The sequence below is a fragment of the Podarcis vaucheri genome, assembly GCF_965113315.1.
Source record: "Podarcis vaucheri genome assembly, chromosome: 2".
Classification (NCBI taxonomy): Eukaryota; Metazoa; Chordata; class Lepidosauria; order Squamata; family Lacertidae; genus Podarcis; species Podarcis vaucheri.
Window position 1 is genome coordinate 106,527,200 of NC_138760.1, and position 18,488 is coordinate 106,545,687.

Consider the following 18,488-nt stretch of genomic DNA (forward strand, 5'->3'; position numbering starts at 1 on the left):
TGATTCTAGGCTGCATCAACAGAAGTATAGTGCCCCAATAAAGGGAAGTAATAGTACTGTTCTATTCTGCCTTAGTCAGACCACACCGATACTACCATGTCCAGTCCTGGGCACCACATTTTAAGAAGGATATTGACAAGCTGGAATGTGTGCAGAGGAGGGCAACCAAGATGACCAGGGGTCTGGAAACTAAGCCGTATGAGGAACTGTTGAAGGAGCTGGGTATGTTGGGTATGGAGACTGAGAGGAGATATGATAGCTATCTTCAAATATCTTAAGGGCTGTCACATGGAACATGGAGCAAGCTTGTTTTTTCCTGTTCTGGAGGGTAGGACTTGAATCAGTGGATTCAAGTTACAACAAAGGAGACTCTCACTAAACATCTGGAAGAACTTCCTAAACGCAAGAGCTGTCCAACAGTGGAATGGACTCCCTCTGGAGGTTGTGGACTCTCCTTCCTTGGAGGTCTTTAAGCAAAGGTTGGATGGCCATGTCTCTTGGATGCTTTAGCTCAGATTCCCATTGGACTAGATGACCCTTGGGTTTCCTTCCAAGTCTATAATTCTATGTTAAATACATTTAACAAAAATGAAAATAATATACAAGTGCTTGGGAAGTCGTCATCTGGGCATGTTCTCTGTGGCTAAGGGATCGAAAGGTATTTGTGAATTTTGTCAGTAAGTACTGTCACCAGAGCAGCTTCGTCACGCTGGCCACGTGACCCGGAAGTGTCTCCAGACAGCGCTGCCCCCCGGCCTCTTAAGTGAGATGGGCGCACAAACCCCAGAGTCGGACACGACTGGCCCGTACGGGCAGGGGTACCTTTACCTTTTACTGTCCAACTGAAACCATACCCAGACTTTCGCTCTAAGTTGGCCTGATTCTGGTGAGTTCCCACCCATGTTGGCCACACAGGTGAAACACCTGACCTTGCATTTGAACACCTGTAGGCAGGAAAGGATTCCAGGCAGGCCAATGTTTAGGCTGCAGGAGGGCAGATGGAGGGCTCCATTTATTCCCCAAGCCTAGGAGTCGATTGCTGCTGGGCAAACTGGCAAATAACTGGAAACAGTGGCTTGGCTTAGACAAGGCGAGGTGGGCTCAGCGTCCAACACTCTCGCCGTTTATGTACGGGCTTGTTCATGTGCAGAGATAAAACCGTGTCGTTTTTGCTCGTGGAGAGAGAACTGGGCAACTCCCATAACTTATGATGCACATGTTTTTTTTTAAAAAAAATCTTCTTCTTCTTGGCCGTGCAAAAAGAGCAGGGGAAGTGAGACGGCGTATTGATTTGCAGAGAGCAGCCTGATTTGCATATAGATCTAAATCCCAGGCGCTGGCCGGCGGGCCATTCGCTGAACTGTCCAGATGTAGCGCCTTTGACTTGCTGACATCACCGCCTCATTAGCATGCAGGAGAGGCGAGCACTGCAACAGCGAAGCCTCCCAGTCCGGCGAGCCAGCGAATGCGCCGCGATGGGGCTGCGCGGAGCAAACTGAAGCTCTCTCCGGCTCCGAGAGGGAGGCGGGACTGCGGATTGGATGCAGGCTCCGCTGTCTCCCAGGGTCACTCAGTAAACCCGGAGTTGAGGCTCCGCTGGAGTTACTTGGCCGGCTGCAAGGGAGGAGATGGACTGACAGGGTGAAAGGAAGGGAAGGAAGGAAGGAAGGAAGGTGGGAGGAAGAGAAGGGGAGAGAAAGGGAGAGAATCCCTTGGCAAAGCTGGAATTCCGAGGAAGGCAACGTTAAGCTCTCCCAAGCCTATGCAAACGCACAGCAGATTTTTTCCTTGCAAGCCACCCTATGTTTTTATGTGTGTGCGTGTCTCCTGGAAGGATTTGACCAGAGAGTCTGCTGCTGCTGCTCATTTCAAGAAATCCTCCCACCACTAGCCTATCAACAGTGCTATTGGGTTTTTCTCCCCCACCCCGCTTTGCAAAAACAGAAAACAAGATACTTCACCATGCTGCAGTGTTCCCTGGGCTTTTGCAAGCAAACGTGCACCAAAGGAAAGTAAACTAAAAGCAAGACCCCGCCCCAGCGGTTGGGGGGGGGGTTTGGAGGGGCTTGGTGGATTTAAAATTCAAAATCAAAAAAACCAAACTTGCCGAAATCTGGACTCGGAGGCGGCCGGAGCAGGTAAGCGATGATGCTTTGTGGTTTATATCTCTGTAGGGTATATATAATAAGGTAGTGAACCGTACATAGCTGTGGATGCGGCCAGCCGAAATATAATTCCGAAACACACTTTAGCGGGATGGCTTTGCGCGTCCGTCTGCATCTCTCTTGCCTTGGGAGTCAGGGCTGCTGTTCACTGAAATAGTTAATTGCTAGCCTGGGCATTTAAAATCGCCAGGAAGTCAGAAGAAAAATACTTAAGCAACTTGATCTTCTTTTAAATAATTGCAAAGGGGGGAGGGGAGTCTCCACCACCCCACCCCCTACAAACATCTGTCAGAGTTAATTTTACTTCATGGTCATTTGTGCCCCAGAGTGTTTAAGACCTTTAGGGATTTTGAAGCGAGCTGTTGATGACTCAGACTTCTAGCAGATGATATTTTTAGCGTGACTGGTGTCTCCCCCCTTTTTTCTTTTCCTCCCCTTTTTGCAGTCCTTAGAAGATACACAAAAGGCCCTTGACACACAGAGTGTCATCTCACACCTTTGTTTTCTTTAGAAACAGCCGGATCCCTGTAATTGCTGAACCGAGATGGTTGGAGCCCGGCTTGGTTTTTCTTTCTGTCTTTTATTTTTTCTGTGTTTCCTTAAAGCTTACTTTGAAAAGGCAGGGCACACAGGCCACATCAGCACAACCTGTGGCCATGGAGTTTTTAATCCGGTCGTTTGCCCTTTTCTACTTCCAGCAACTGGGATGTGCCAAGAAGGCAAGAAATAAAGCAAGACTCATTATTCCCACCAGTTAAGAGCCACCACTCCTCGCAATTCTGTCTCACTTCCCCCCTTAACTTGTCCTGCTTCCCTTTAATCGGTGATTATTTCATCTTGCATGTCAAGTGCCTTTAAAGGAGACGTTATCAGAGCCTTGTGCTCTGATTTTGATGTGTGATCTGGATGCATCGTAAAGTCAAGGCTGGTTAGTTTTTAGTATTAGCCACAATACCTTCTTCTGGAGTTTTTGGCTTTCTCTTCATGCAATGAGTTTTACTGTACCAAAGCAATACAACTCTGTTTCGTTTGCCAGTTATATTTACTTTTTAAATAAAATTTGGTTCCTTCTTGTCGGAACCCTAAGTGGTTTAGAATACACACACACACACACACACACACACACACACACTTTTTCTCATTCTGATTACTTTCACAGATGGGTAAGTCCAGCTTGTCTCAAGGGATACTGAACTTTGAAATAATTACCATATTAAAAAGACTCTGAAGTCTTCTAATATCCCAAAGCATGTTAGAAACCCTTCCATTTTCTCCCTTGGTAACAGGAGAGCTCTGACATGTGGTCTTCCGCTTCTTTGCAAATGAAGACTGACCATGTCCTAATGGGCTTTGAATCAAGGCTGCCATGACTCCAGAATGTATGTAGGGATTCCTTGTAAAATAATCCCCCCCCCAAAAAAAAGAATTGCCGGAGCACAATGAAATGTATAAAATAGTATAATGAGCTTTGAGGAAGAGGAGTAATTGATATAATCATTGCTCTGGGCTGGAGGGAGGCTTGGTGTCAACTCAGAGCAATGGCAACCTCTTGCTTCCAGTTAAGACTTTTGCACAGTGTCCAGGTCTAATTCATAGCCTCGTCACTCTTTTGCTCTCGGGCATCAGAATAAGTGTGATGGGTGCACTCTCCTGATGTTTGGGGCTAGGACTCCTGTCATGCCTGATTATTGGCCATACTACCCGGAGCTACAATAGGAGTTGCTGTTCAGAACATCTGGAGATCAGGAGGATTGGGATAGGTGATGGAGAATCTGCATTGCTATGAAGACTCTAGGGTTGCTACTGGTCTACTAGTGCAAGGGGGATATCATTTGTGCCATGTCCAGTGTACACCTGTACCCTTAGCCTCTGTTACGCAGCACAGAAAACGAGGCTTAGAATCATAGGAGTTGGAAGGTACCCCAAGGGTCATCTAGTCCAACCCCCTGCAATGCAGGAATGTGCAGCTCTATCTCATACGGGGATCGAACCCACAACCTTGGCATTATGAGCACCATGCTGTAACCCACTGAGCTGTTGGGAAGCTGCCTTCAACTAAGTGAGCACAATGGCCCAGATAATTCAGTATCGTCTACGCAGATTGGCAGCAGCTCTTCAGGGTTTCAGACAGGGGATGTTCTGAGCCCTATCAGGAGATGTCAGGATTGAACCTAGGATCTTCTGCACCTCCCGTTCAGCTTATGTGCCCTTCCGCAGGTTTGCTCTGCAGCACGGGTTATCTTGCATGTGTTTTAATTATACAGTTCCCACTGGACTGCGCCAGCTTGAAAATGTAGTTTCCTGTGTTCAGCTAGACTGCATACAGCTATCTGCAAAAAAAGAAAAAAGAAAAAAAAGAGAGGCTACTCTGTTCAGAAATAAAGCCTGAATGTGAAAGATAGAATGCCTTCTTTCTGAGGCAGACTCCTCTGCTTATTTAAGTGGCTATAAAGGAATCCATTGAGATGGGATGACTGCATGCTATCTCGCTGAGCTGGAAAAGCAATTGAACAGCATAATTAAAAACCACACAAGATAACCCACGGAGCAGTGCAAGCCTTTAAAAGCACACTCATGCTATACAAACTGCTACGGAATTAAAAATCACAGGGTGTATTTAGAGATCTGTCATTCTCTAGCCTTTCTTTATTCCCCCCCCACCACCACCACCAAAAAAAGTGCACTTGAAATGATGGCATCTGCTGAATGCACACAGTGGTGTGTTTTGAGTTGCCATTAGGAATCTGACAGTTCCTGCTAAGTTTGCCGGCTCTCTGCCATATGGGAACCCTTAATGGCACTTCCAAAAGTTGGGCATTTGATGATCACGAGGCCAGAAACATACACACAGACACAGACACACACACACAGAGAGAGAGAGAGAGAGAGAGAGAGAGAGAGAGAGAGAGCTGTAATGCCCATGAAAACAGATTTTAGGTCAGGAGATGGATACTTTTTAAAGAGATTTGAGGATGTAAAATAAAATTTATTGTTTTCAAGCTGTCCAGGGCTGCTGCAGCTTATAACAGAGCTGCACAGCTGCATATATCCCCCAGGAACTGGAGTATTTGGGAAAGGGGAAATTTTTCGATGTTTATCATGGATCCTTTTCCTACCTGTGGAAAGCTGAGAACGGGTGAGCAGATTGGGGTGGCATAGGCTGAACCAAGAATGGGTGTTGTTTAGCACTTAAAGGACTTGGGGCGCAGGCTCGTGGCACAAATTTGCATACGCTAATCACTATGGTATTGATGTACCTGGGAAAACTATGGAGACGGGTGGCAGTGTTGCGCTTTGCAGGCTCCCATCTGCGCTAGGCATTTAAAGCAGTATCGTACCACTTTAAACAGCCAAAAGAATTGTGGGAACTGGTGTTTCTTAAACGTGTGCAGAAAGATTCCGGCTCCCCTCCCAGAGCTATAATTCACAGAGTTCTCGGAAGGAAAGGGTCTAACTATTAAACCACTTTGTGAATAGCAGCTCTGTGAGGGAGATAGGGGCATAGCTGTCAACTTTTCCCTTTTCTTGCAAGGAATCCTATTCAGAATAAGGGAATTTTCCTTTAAAAAAGGGAAACGTTGGCAGCTATGGATAGGGGGTCTCCCCACAACTCTCAGTGGCCTTATCAAGCTACAGTTCTCAAGATTCTTTTGGGGGAAGCTAAGGGGATTTTAAAGAGGCATGTCAGTGCTTTAAATATCCGGGGCAGATGGGGCCTGGAACTTGGTGCAAAAGACTTAGCCCCCCACCCCTGGGCCTTCTGTAACCAACACCCTTGAGGTTGAATACCACTGTCGTCGTCGCCACCTGTAAGAGTTGCCCTGCACATTACCATTAACCAAAATTTTAAAAAATTAAAATAGGTGTGAGACAGAGTTGGACACCTCTGCGTGTGCTCGCTTCTGCCATTGCAGCCTGAAGCCAGGAAATTGGATTGGCTTATACACCTGTGGCAAGGAAAAGATAAGTAGGATGTTCTCTCCTGTCAGTAGTTACTCGGCTGTGAATCCGGTAATTTTGTATTTCCAAATTTTCTTTCAAATGGCAACAACGTAATTCCCCCACCCGCCGCTTTTCCAATTTCCACTTGGAGGAGGTTCTGCTTTCTGATCCCTTTATCTTTTGGCTGAAGGCCAAGCACAGAGGGACAGAACCAGAAATGCTCCGGTTTTATGAATATTATTTCCAGAAAGGCTTTCAGGGCCCTGCCATCACTTTGGCCATAAAAGTAACCAGGAATTAAGTTCAGATAAATGCAAGGTTATGAGGAATACGGCCGAAGGTGATTAAGAGGCCTGATCCTTTTGGTCCCTCGTGTCCCTCTCATTCCTTGAAGTATTTGTTTACTTAAACATCTAGGTCTTGTAGAGTCTGGCCACATAGCAGTCATTGCATGGCTGAAGGCGAATAAAAACACAACTAACAGAGAAAGCACTTCACTGCTTAAACATAGCCTAAGGAGAGAGAAAATTCAAGAGCTAATGTGTCATAGCAGATACTGTTGTTGTTGTTTCTGGGTGAAATCAGATTCAAATCTTCACTCCTCCAGGAAGCGCACTTGATTACATTGGGCCACTCACAATCTCTCAGCCTATCCTGCCTCCAAGCTTCTCTAGCCTCCGGCCCTCAGGATTCCCCCTACACCCTTTACCAGCCCTGCTTCATGCCCTTCTTGAGTGTTTGGCCTGGCTGAATTATGCCCTTGAACTCTTGTATATTGGCTGCCTGCATGGAGGATTGAGAAGGGTGTGTGGAAACCAGCCCACTGTAGAAAGACAAACTTGACAATTGTTGCTCCACCCACTTTTGCCTCAGGCCCCACCCACCATGGGCTTGTGCCCCCATCCCTGAAGGTTGCCCAGAAGGGATGAAAAAGTTCCCCCTGCCCTGGTTTCTATTGCCTGGCGAAGACATCCAATCCACTTGCTGCCAGACTAGCAACAGGGACAGTCCATAGCTCAGACATAGAGCACATGGTTGTGTGTGCAGAAGGTCCCCTGTTCAACCTCAGGCATCCCCAGGGTGGAAATAGGCAAAACTCCAGTCTGAAAAAGTGGACAACTGCTGCCCAAGTTCTCAACAGCCTGGTGCTTTCTGGATCTTTTGGACCACAGTTCCCACCAGCCCCGACCAGCCTCAGAGTTGTAGTCCAACTGGCTTAGTCTGAAGAAGTGTGCATGCACACGAAAGCTCATACCAATAACAAACTTAGTTGGTCTCTAAGGTGCTACTGGAAGGATTTTTTTAAATTTTGTTTTGACCACAGCAGACCAACACAGGTACCTACCTGTAACTGGCTTAGTCTGAGGCAGCTTTGAATTTCCTAGCAATCTGCCCACAGATTTCCTGTCACTGGGAATTGTAGCTCTGTGAGGGAAATAGGGGTCTCCTAACAACTCTCTGCACCCTGAGCAAACTACAGTTCCCAGGATTCTTTGGGGAAAACCCTTTTCTGTTTAAAGTGATGTAATACTGCTTTGAATGTATAGGGCAGGATAAAGGATTGGGAATGGAAGAGGGGAATATGTAACTGAATGAGCGTCATGCACTATTTTGCAATAGCCTTCAGTCTTTGCCAGATCAACTCCTGACTGTACAGAGGTTCTAGATGGGCTGTCTTCCATTCCTGCCATATTCGACTCCCCGTCCCTTTCATTTTACCTTTGCGTACATATGCTAGGGCTGGGGCAAAGAATCATCTTTAATGTTCTGTCAAGTTCAATCTCTCAATAGCCATTAAGCAGAGACAAGATGGGAGAGAGAAAGGAACTTGTGGTAATTTTCAGCCTACTGTACAATGCTTCCTTCCTCCTCTCTTCCTCTTTGGGAGTTGCAAAATTGTCAGCTGTTGAAATGCAGCCAACATTTGGCAGTTGTGCTAATATGTGGCTGTGTGATGACACCAAGAGGTCTGATGTGTCCAGGACTATTGCCCAACTTTCGTAATGAATGGACTGACTCACCTCCCTAGGTATCTCATTATAGTCTGAGGAAGCAGCTTCCAGAGAAACTGGAGCCTAACCTTAAGAGTTCCTCCTCTTTGAGGTCAGGCCTTTCATACTTGCCTAGACTTCCATTGTGCAACGGATCCCCTGTGTTTGATTATTGTCTCATTATTATTTTAAACCCACTGGCTTGTTAGAGCGCAGATTGCTCTTCAAACCAATGCAGTTTTTGTGTGTTGCTGATCAAGCCCTGTATAAGCAACCATCCTGGGAAACCGTAGAGTGATTTGCGCCTGTAGGAGAAGTATTGATATGAAATGACCCTGCCTAGCAGATTTCCAAGTGAAATATTCTCTCTGGGGTTCTTATCTGATGCAGCTGGATCAATGTACGAAACAGTCAAATCACAGCACTGAAATTGATGGTGTGCTTATACAAAGGAACAATACCTTTAATAAGTGTGACGCTGAATCCATGGGGCGCTGGGAGGGAGGGTAGAGAGGCATCTGTAAAGGTCAGCTTGCTCTCAGATCCTGCGACCTGATAAGGCAACCCAGTCTAACAGAATTCAAAATCCCCAATATCAGTCCACATGGCTGTTGTTTTGGGAGTTCCTGGCACTTCGTTTTCACTGGGCTGGCTGCCACATCCCACAGACTTCCTGGCAGCTGAGCAGTACCCGTTCCTGATGCCTCAGACCCTTTCATTCATGGCCGTCCCTAAAGGAGTGACTTTGTTTGTACCGTTTTTTGACCGCAGCGTAGCGTTTGGCCTCAGCCTAGTTGGGATCAACCTTTTCAGCAACACAGGCCTGTTTTAGCTCACTCCTCCTGGCAGGTCCTGGCTATGAATCTTTCACAGTGTCTCTGCTGTAGACTGTTAAAAATTAACATCTTCATAAGCAACCGGCCACTTCCTTACAACCTTGGAGACCTCCCTAAATGCAACTGCTTTCTCCCAAGGGAAGAGCCATCAATGCAATCTGGTTAGTGAGATGCTTGGGGGTTGTTGTTTTTAAAATTAATATTGAGAAGCTTCAGGGCCAGCTCAATACATTTTGCTGCCTGAGGCAAAGGGCAAAGTGGTGTCCCTTCCTGTTCCAGACTGGTGGTTGAATTTTGCTTCAACAACACCATCCTCCCATTCACCTGAGAGCAGAAAGCTATCTTGGTGGATGCAGGGCTGACCACATGGCACACACGGCTTGGTCTACTCCCTGCCCTATAGCATTTTCCACCTGAGGTGGCTTTCTCACTCTGCCTCATGGTTGAACCAACACTGACAAGCTGGATAACCCAAGTAGGGCCGGTGTATAAGATGTGATTTCTGCAGATAGTCTTCTAGGATTGGTTCATTGGTTTGGGTTTGCAATTAAGTTGGTTGGTTTGCAGTTTTGTCTGCCATTTTGGGGCTTGGAACTGCCCAGTTTTAGAATACTAAGGGCAATGCTGAAGATGTTAGAGGGAGCCAGCAAGAATCTGAAGAGGCTTCTACATCATCCAGGCTCTGCTCTGGTGGTAGATGAAAATAAATGGGAAATTGGAGAAGGTTCATGAATGGAACAGGCTGCCATCATACCTCTTCTCTTGACTATTTTAGATGTGCATCTATCTGTTTATTTAAGGGAGTGAGATAAGGAACCTCTAAGCCCCTTCAGCCTCAGTCAGCATGGCCAAATGGTACAGATGGATGCTGGGAGTTGTTCAGCCAAAAATAAGGCTCCCCTTATTTAAAGACTCATATAAGAGCTCACAATGATCCAAACAGTAAAAATGCAATCAGACCATTAAAAAGCCATCAGCAACAGCCATCTGAAACAAAATATTCTGAAACCAGAAGAGAAAACATCCAGTATTGTTCCTTCTTCATCAACATAAAAATCTATTATGCAGGAGGATGTTGACTAATCTGCTCGAGAGAGTTGGCCAGACATACCTTCTAAGGACTTCTAAAGTGAGAGGCAGAGATGCTTCCACAAAATAAGTCACACTGAGCAATTCCTTCTCTGAAGATCTTGATGAAGGGAGAAACTTATTGAGGTATCCTTGGTCTACACTGTGGGTAACCTTTGGCCCTCCGTATGTTGAACTTCAGTTCATATTAGACACAGCCAGAATGGGCAGTGGTTGGAGATCATAGAATCATAGAGTTGGAAGGGACCACAAGGGTCATCTAGTCCAGCTATTTTGCCCAACACAGGGCACGAACCTACAACCCTGAGATGATGGGAGTCATAGTCCAACAAGATCTGGAGAGCACAATATTAGGGAAGGCTGCTTTAAGACTGCTTTCCTTGGCAGCCTGGGGCTTCCTAGAGTGGATATAGCTTGTAATGGAAACAGGAAGTGAAGATTGAAATGGATTTCCAGTCAGGGAGGTATTCCACAGGCCTTCAAGGAGGATTTAGGTTGAGAACAGGATATGAGATGGCATCAGCGCTGCAGCCGGCTCACCACAGTGGAGGTTTTCACAGTGTTTGAGATCCTTCAGAGCCTGGAGATATTACAGATAGTAAATTTCTTTGAATGCTTAGAAGTGCTGCGCCAGGGTGAAATTAGCCTGTATAAATCTATAAATGCAGCCAAAGAACTTAGCTAGACAATGTTAGTGTTACGATACGGAGAAAAAGATATATTTAAATGGGGGAAAATATTCCATGAAAAAATATGAAAATGTGATTTCTGTTAACCTTTTCTTCCTTGTAAAAGCAAACTATAAAAAGAGAAGTGCTATACCAGTGAATAATTACACACCCCTAAAATAATCAAGATCTTGCATCCTAATGTTTCACCTCAATTCAGGTGACGAACCTCTTGAACATTCAGAGTGAACAGACTCTCAGGACTCAGCTATACAGCTGCAAATAAAATGTTTTAAGTGTGTTTTAAAGTGCAATATACAAATGTAACACTAGATGGAGATGGCGAGCCATGGCAAATTCAATATATTTTTCAAAACGTTTTTTTTAAAAAAAGCATTTTCACAGTGTTTTTTAATATGTGTGCAGATTCCACCTGTCCAGCCTTTCAGAGCAGTGTGTTTCGGTTGAGACTGAGCATTATTCTCAAAGTACTGAGTGTGTTACAAAGGATTTGTCCATTCTGTGATTCGAGAGCCAGTGTCTTATGGCCTTCTAAACATTCCGTGCCTTCAAACATCCCGGTCATTTGTGATTGCCTGTGCTCCCTGTGATGTGTGAGATGACAGAGAGCATCCTCAGTCATGCAGAAATCATAGGATTTGGAGAAAGAAAACTCTATAATAATTGTGGGAAGCTTATTTCACTGTTACTGAGCTGCACTTGCAATTATGCCTTGAAGTGTGTGTGTCTCTTCCAGTATGCTTCCGAACTCACCGGAGAGAATTAAAGGTGGTATTTTACCCCCCCCCCCAACCGCAAAAAAATAATAATGTTGAAGGGGGAACACTGCATGTTTACTATATGTGTATTTTGTATGATAAGGTGTGGTGGCGGTGGTGGCTTCCCATAACTCCCTTCCTTATACAAGGGATTGGGAGTGATGCCACTGCGCCAGACAGGAAGACAAAGAGCTTTTTAGGTGGCTGGCTGCCAGAAGGACTTTTGCTCTTCCTGCCTAGCTAAGCTACGATGCCCCTCCTGGACAAGCAACTGGGGAAACAGCCCACTATACTGCATAAGCCTGATGTAAAAAACAGGGTCCTTTCCTGCACCAGTACTTTATCATTATTCTTGTTCTTGTTACTTAATTAAATTTCTATACCGCTCTTCATCCAAGGCTTACAGTTTACAATATGAAAACACAAAAATACATAACATAGTAAAGAAAGAAAGAAAGAAAGAAAGAAAGAAAGAAAGAAAGAAAGAAAGAAAGAAATAATAATAATAATTAATAATAATAATTAATAATAATAATAATAATAATAATAATAATAATAATAATAATAATTTATTATTTGTACCCCGCCCATCTGGCTGGGTTTCCCCAGCCACTCTGGGCGGCTTCCATAGAAACCAAAAATACAGTAAAATACCCTTTCTCCCATTTTAAAAGGCTGTAGATTGTTTAATTTGCCAATTAATGTTTTATTATGTTTTTATATATGTTGGAAGCTGCCCAGATTGGCTGGGGCAACCCAGTCAGATGGGCGGGGTACAAATAAAACAACAACAACAACAATTGTTTACTTGGACCCAGCAACAACAACAACTATTATTTTTATTTATTTATTTATTTATTTATTTATTTATTTATTTATTTATTTATTTATTTACTTGGACCCCACAAATTACCCCTGTTTGGAGAGGACCACATTCAGTGCCTTCTTGCCCCAGTTGTTGAAATTATTTACAATATTTGGTGAAAAGAGGCACATCTGTGTGTGTGCGCGCACGCGCGCATATGTATGTGTATGTATACACATAAACTTATGCAATCCAGGATTATGGCAATATTTATTGGATTCGGACTCTGTTGTAAGATGTATTTTGAAATACAACAGAATGTTGGAAGGGAATGCTAGAAGCATTGCATGCTGATATGTGTACCCACGCAAGCAACCCTTTGGGATGCTATCACTTGCCTCTCCTGGCTCTTTTTGTGCTTGCTGCTCATCAGATTTCAGGGAAGGCTCTTGCTTGTGTTGTGAGTTAGAAGATTCTATTTGCTCTGCCCTGCAATTTCAGCCTGATGGCATTTCTGCCTGATGCAATTTTATCTCATTCACTCCCCCAGTGGTAATAGAGAAAAGATAAGCTGTGCTAAGAGACGTCCTCATGGCTCCTTTTCTATAGAATGAGAAATACTAACACATGGATTGCCTTGAGAGTAAACCTTTGCCTGTGCTTTGTACCACTATCATTATTTCAAGGATCAGCTTCGCCTAGCATTTTTTTAAAAAAAAATAAAGGGGAGGGAAAGAGAGAGAAAGTTGAATGAATTAAGATTAATGTATCAGAATAGATCCACCAGGTGGCAGTCTGTTGCCCCACACCCCTTTCTCCTATATGGAAAAGAATTTCTGGGAATATAAGGATTTGCTGACTGCATTTACTTCTAGGTCAGCTGCACATTGCTTCCAAAGGTATATAAATGTACACTTCATTGCCTAGTGTGCATTATTATTAAGGCTATGCTAAGTGTTTATCTGGTTTGATTTTCTGGTGGAAAGCAATGCTCTTTGGGTGGGATGTTATTGGAAGAAATACCGTATTTCTCCAAAACCTCCCCAATAGACCTAACAGCCACCTTTATACAATCCTATTCTTTGCTATTGTTTCCCTTATTTGCTCCTGCTGTGGCACCATTCATCTAAGGACCTGGGAAATCCAAGCCAATCAGGGATTTCATAGTGAATGTAGTGGCACAATGCAGCCAATCGGATTGGGCTACATTATGAAGCAAACACAGCCAATTTAGGGTGAGGGCACTGCTTCCTGAAGAGGGAAAAACACACACACACCATTTGTTTATTTTTGAGGGGGAGGAACACAGTGGTACCTCGGGTTACATATGCTTCAGGTTACATATGCTTCAGGGAGCCAGTGTAAAGCTTCCGGGTCATGTGGCCAGCATGACTAAGCCGCTTCTGGCAAACCAGAGCAGTGCGCGGAAACGTTGTTTACCTTCCCGCTGGAGTGGTACCTATTTATCTACTTGCACTTTGACATGCTTTTGAACTGCTAGGTTGGCAGGAGCTGGGACTGAGCAATGGCAGCTCACCCCGTCGCAGGGATTCGAACCACCGGCCTTCTGATCGGCAAGCCCTAGGCTCTGTGGTTTAGACCACAGCGCCACCCGTGTCCCAGTAACATACTTTAGCTAACCTAAAAACCAGGTAGTTTGTGCTGTTAACAGTGGCGGCTGGTCCATTAGGGCAAATGGGGCACTTCCCCACCAACCTCAGCCGATCCCCACCTGCCTTCTACCTTTCTTATATCTGGTCCAGGGTGTGACCTTGGATGTCACCTTCCTCCTCTTTACTCTCAGTGCTGCCATTGTGGAACCCGGCAAGGCAAACGGACAGGGGAGAAACCAGCATGAGTTGACTCCACTTACAGTGGTGCCTCGCAAGACGAAAATAATTCGTTCCGCGAGTCTTTCCGTCTTGCGGTGTTTTTTTTCTTGCGAAGCACGGTCCGCCGCAACTGCGCCTCTTCAAGCGGCTTTAAGAAAAAAGCGCAAGACGTTTTCATCTTGCGAAGCAAGCCCATAGGGAAATTCATCTAGCGAAGCAATGCAAAACCAAAAAACCCTTTCGTCTAGCGAGTTTTTCGTCTTGCGAGGCATTCGTCTTGCGGGGCACCACTGTACTTTTGGAGTGTCTGCTTGAGGTCCCAATGAGCACTTAACCGGCTGCTGTTAAGGAAGCCAAACATCCCTTTCTGTCCTCCTCTCCAATTTCTGCAGCAAATTATGTCGTGGAACGTGAAATTCTAGTGTCAGAGCCAAGATACAGGAACATGAGGACCATCTGCTGCAGCTCTTGCTGGACTTTGCCCCAAGTAAGGGAAGGCTTGTTTCAATGCTACTCCTTGTTAAAAACAAATAAATACATGAATCTGTGCACATAGGGGAAAAGCTTTCTGTTATGCTGGTTTTATTTATGTAGGTTTTTTAAATAAAATAAAAGGTGGGTCGATTTCAGACATCGACTTTTCCAGCTGAAGTATGAAGTGCTGTGCACAATAGCTTAAACATGTGCCTCTTCTCATTCTGTAGTTTGACTTTTATTGATAACAGGGAAACTAGATGCGAGTATAGCTCTGGGAAGCTTCCGTTCTCTAGTGTAGCACATGGGTTGCTGCTGCACGTGTTTTCGGTAACAGCAGTACAGTGGTACCTCAGGTTACATATGCTTCAGGTTACATACGCTTCAGGTTACAGACTCCACTAACCCAGAAATAGTGTTTCAGGTTAAGAACTTTGCTTCAGGATGAGAACAGAAATTGTGCTCCGGCAGCGCGGCAGCAGCAGGAGGCCCCATTAGCTAAAGAACAGTTTCAGGTTAAGAATGGACCTCTAGAACGAATTAAGTTCTTAACCCTAGGTACCACTGTACTGAAAACACTCCCAAAATGGTAACAGAGGATAGCTGGTACAACAAGTCAATGTTTGTGGGCTTCTGAGCTTTAACCTACTCCAGTGGTTTTCAACCAGTGTACCATGGCACCCTGGGGTACCTTGAATAGTGGTCAGGGGTGCCACGGGCAACACTGACCTCTGACCCTCTTTCTTTCCTTCCTTCCTTCCTTCCTTCCCTCCTCTGATGCCTTCTCGCATCTCTGCCTCCCAAAGATTTGCACAGCTGTTTGTTGCAGCAGCCCTGGCTACAAGCTCCCCAGGTGAATGGTGCCTCTGCGGGTGCTGGTTGCCAGAAGCTGAGGTGGCCTCGGAGTAAGCAAGCAAGCAGGTGAGGGAGCCCAGGCAGCCTGGCTGCCAGCCCTTGCTGTTGGGAATGGACAGGCAAGCCCCAGGCCCCTGTGGGGCAGTGTGAGGAGGCACCTCTCTTTGGGGCAGGGGGGCAGCTCAGAGACCAGGGGCGGCGGCGGCAGCTGCCTGGAGGACTCCCAAGGAAAGGGGAGAGAAGGCTGAGGGAACACTTTACAAAGGAGGGTGTTCGAAAAAGGGTGAGAGGCTGCCAGCTGTGCGGGCAAGGGGTGACATAACTGGGCTACTGAGCCCCACAGAGGAGCTGCAGAAAAAAATGCAATTGGTCAAGGGAGCCATGGACAAAAAAGAGGTTGAAAACCTCTGACATACTCCATTTCTCCCCTCTGTGAGAAGAGCACAGGAGAATCTCAGGAGTGAGGATACAAGCCCAGGGTTTGCTCTAAGTGATCTTGGAGGCAAAGCTTAATCCAACAGTTGTGCTTTATAACCGCACTGGGATTTGAACTTGAATCTTCTCGTTGTAAGAATCCAACCTTAAGCTTGCTTTCTTGGAAGAGAGTCTTGCTGATTTCAGTGGAACTGATTTCCAAGTAATTGCGCTGTAAAGTCTTCGCCAAACGCTCTGTTCACAACACCAGCCCTGGCATCAGCTCTTGGAGAATTCATTAGGAGCGATTTTGGCTAGAAAGTTAAGGCCAAATTAGATTAAATTAAAATCCTATTGGTGGGAGGAGGAGGAGGAGGAAGACCACCACCACCACCACAAGCAGCAGCAGCAGCAGCTGGGGAGGTTGGCTCTACTGACAAGCCAGGAGGAGCTTCACAAGCAAGCTCCACAATGTTAAAATTTGGCACGGCCAAATAAGTGATTCATTGTCACTTAGCAGTTTTGCTTCAGGAAACTCATCATTTTCGCCCACCAGGGGGAAGTTTAATTGGCACACTGCTGCTCCCCAGTTATAAGACGTTTGGGGGAAGTGTCCTTCAGATCTCCTCTAAATCCTGGAGTATCTTCCTTGCGCTTCCCTCTTCTTTTTAACCTAAGCTCTGAACGGCCATTATTTCTGATATTTTTGGGCAGATGTAACCTTCCATTTTCCTATTCAGGTTTCCAATTCAGTTGAGTTTTTGGAATCAAAGCCCGTTCTTCTCATTACTGAGCATCTGTGTGTACATATGCCCAGCCTCGGATTTATGAATGCCTCAGGAAAACCAGGCTGTTCCTTTCTGTGAATCATAAGATAACAGAATTGGAAGGAACCCAGTGGGTCATCTAGTCCAGCTCTCTGCAATTCTCAGACAGGATATCCTTTACCTAAATCATCGGTGATGGCTGCCTGTCCGGCCTTTTCTTGCAAACTCCCCAAAGACGGAGAATTCACAACTCGTTTTGAGGTACTGGTTCCTTTCATGCTCATCTGCTTTTATGGTTAGCAAGCTTCTTCCTTTTTCATATACAACCCTCAGCCTTGAATCTGCTCTTTATTTATTTAAGTTTGTTGACTCAGATCCTGTTTGGGAGTGTGATATTTCACCTTTGGGGGCTGTGCCTACATGAAGATCAAGGACAGGTATTGATCTTGTAGTCTCCTTCCTCCTCCTCCCCCCCCCCCGATGTTCACCATTGTTTATTTGCTCAAAACCTGCCCGTCCTCAAAGAAAAGCTAAAGGTGTCTATCGACAGAAAAATAAAACCATGAATCAATAATTTAAAACACCACAGTATAACACTAAAGCATTGAAGCTTTGATTTCCCTGACCATGAAAGCACCCAGTTCAGCTGTTTGCTCATATGAATAAGTAGAGGGGAAGCAGTTGGGGGGGGAGTACCCACTCCCAAAATCTCCTAGGGTGCCTCCTGTTTTGAAGGGCTTTCCAGCCTAAAGATGAAGAACCGTCAGAAAGTAGACAAGGGTCCACACAAGGACTAGTGCAGAGGTTGCTGATGTCAAAGTGCTTTCAGCAGCTGCTTCTAATTCTGGTTGCACAGGCATGCTTGTGATTCATCCTTCCATTACAGAAAGCTCTTTTTTATGCTTTATCAATTGTCTCTAGCAATCACCTGAACACCCACCCACTTGCTCACAAGCTGCATCCCAGTTCTCCTTGCAATTCAGTAGCGTCACCAACACCAGCTCATCCAGCTGCTTCCCCCAAGATTCAGGTTGCTTCCAGAGCAAAGCTTTGCATATACTGTATCACAAATGGTAAGGATAACGTGCTCACTTTTTTGAACACATCGAGTGTTCATCTGTACTATTCATTTGGCGCCACAAGTTCCATTTTAGCAGGTGCCATACATGCATGATGGCGGACAAAGGACTGTGAAAGCATGTGCAAGAAGGAATAGGACCTTGGAATAGGTCCTCGCCAGCCACTATTGCTCCATGCTTGGTGACATCAGTGGCTGGCAGCTAGGGAGGCTGCCTACAGGTAGCTTCCTACCTTAGGGTGTTGCAGCCTTAGGCAAGAAAAGAAGCAGAATAGAACAGGGGAAGGGGACCCAGCGCCTCAACCACATAGCCCACATTGCATAACCCTAGGTGTGCCACACACTAAAAATTTCCAAATTGCCTGCTGAGTTAATGTTTCTGAGAGCAGAACGTGGGCTAACGTGTTGCAGCCTGAACAGATTGTGCAAATTAAATTTCCATAAGTATCATTATTTTTTGCATCATTTAGTTTGCTTCTGCTAGCCATCAGGAAAAGCTGCACTGATGGTGGAAACATACCCAGATATTGATCACTCAAGGCTTTTCTCTGCCCCCTATTGGCTTCTAAGCTTTTAACCTGTATAATTATCACCTTTTCCATGAGTGCCAGAAACTTGACATCTTTTTACAAGTGGAAGTCGAAATTCTCCAAATTATGCGTTTGCAGGGAGCAGAAGCAATACAATGCAGTACAGGCAGCCTTAGCAGTATGTTACGTGCTAGCTTCCTGACCTCACTTGTTGAGATACTAAAATATGTTTACGTGGCTGAGATGGATGTGGGGTTAGTGAC

The 18,488-nt window shown here is 45.3% G+C and overlaps 1 protein-coding gene across 2 annotated transcripts in view; it reads left to right on the plus strand.

Annotated features, from left to right (window-relative positions):
- The window catches only part of PRICKLE2 (prickle planar cell polarity protein 2), a 261,611-nt gene that overhangs the window by 146,596 nt on the left and 96,527 nt on the right, over nt 1-18,488 (plus strand). The window contains exon 1 of one of the 2 annotated variants that reach the window (XM_082209425.1): nt 1,333-2,138. The exons of the other annotated variant lie outside the window; for it this stretch is intronic. The gene's annotated coding sequence lies outside the window, so the exon portion shown is untranslated. Of the gene's footprint in view, nt 1-1,332; nt 2,139-18,488 lie in introns of those variants that run through there. 2 annotated transcript variants of the gene reach the window in all.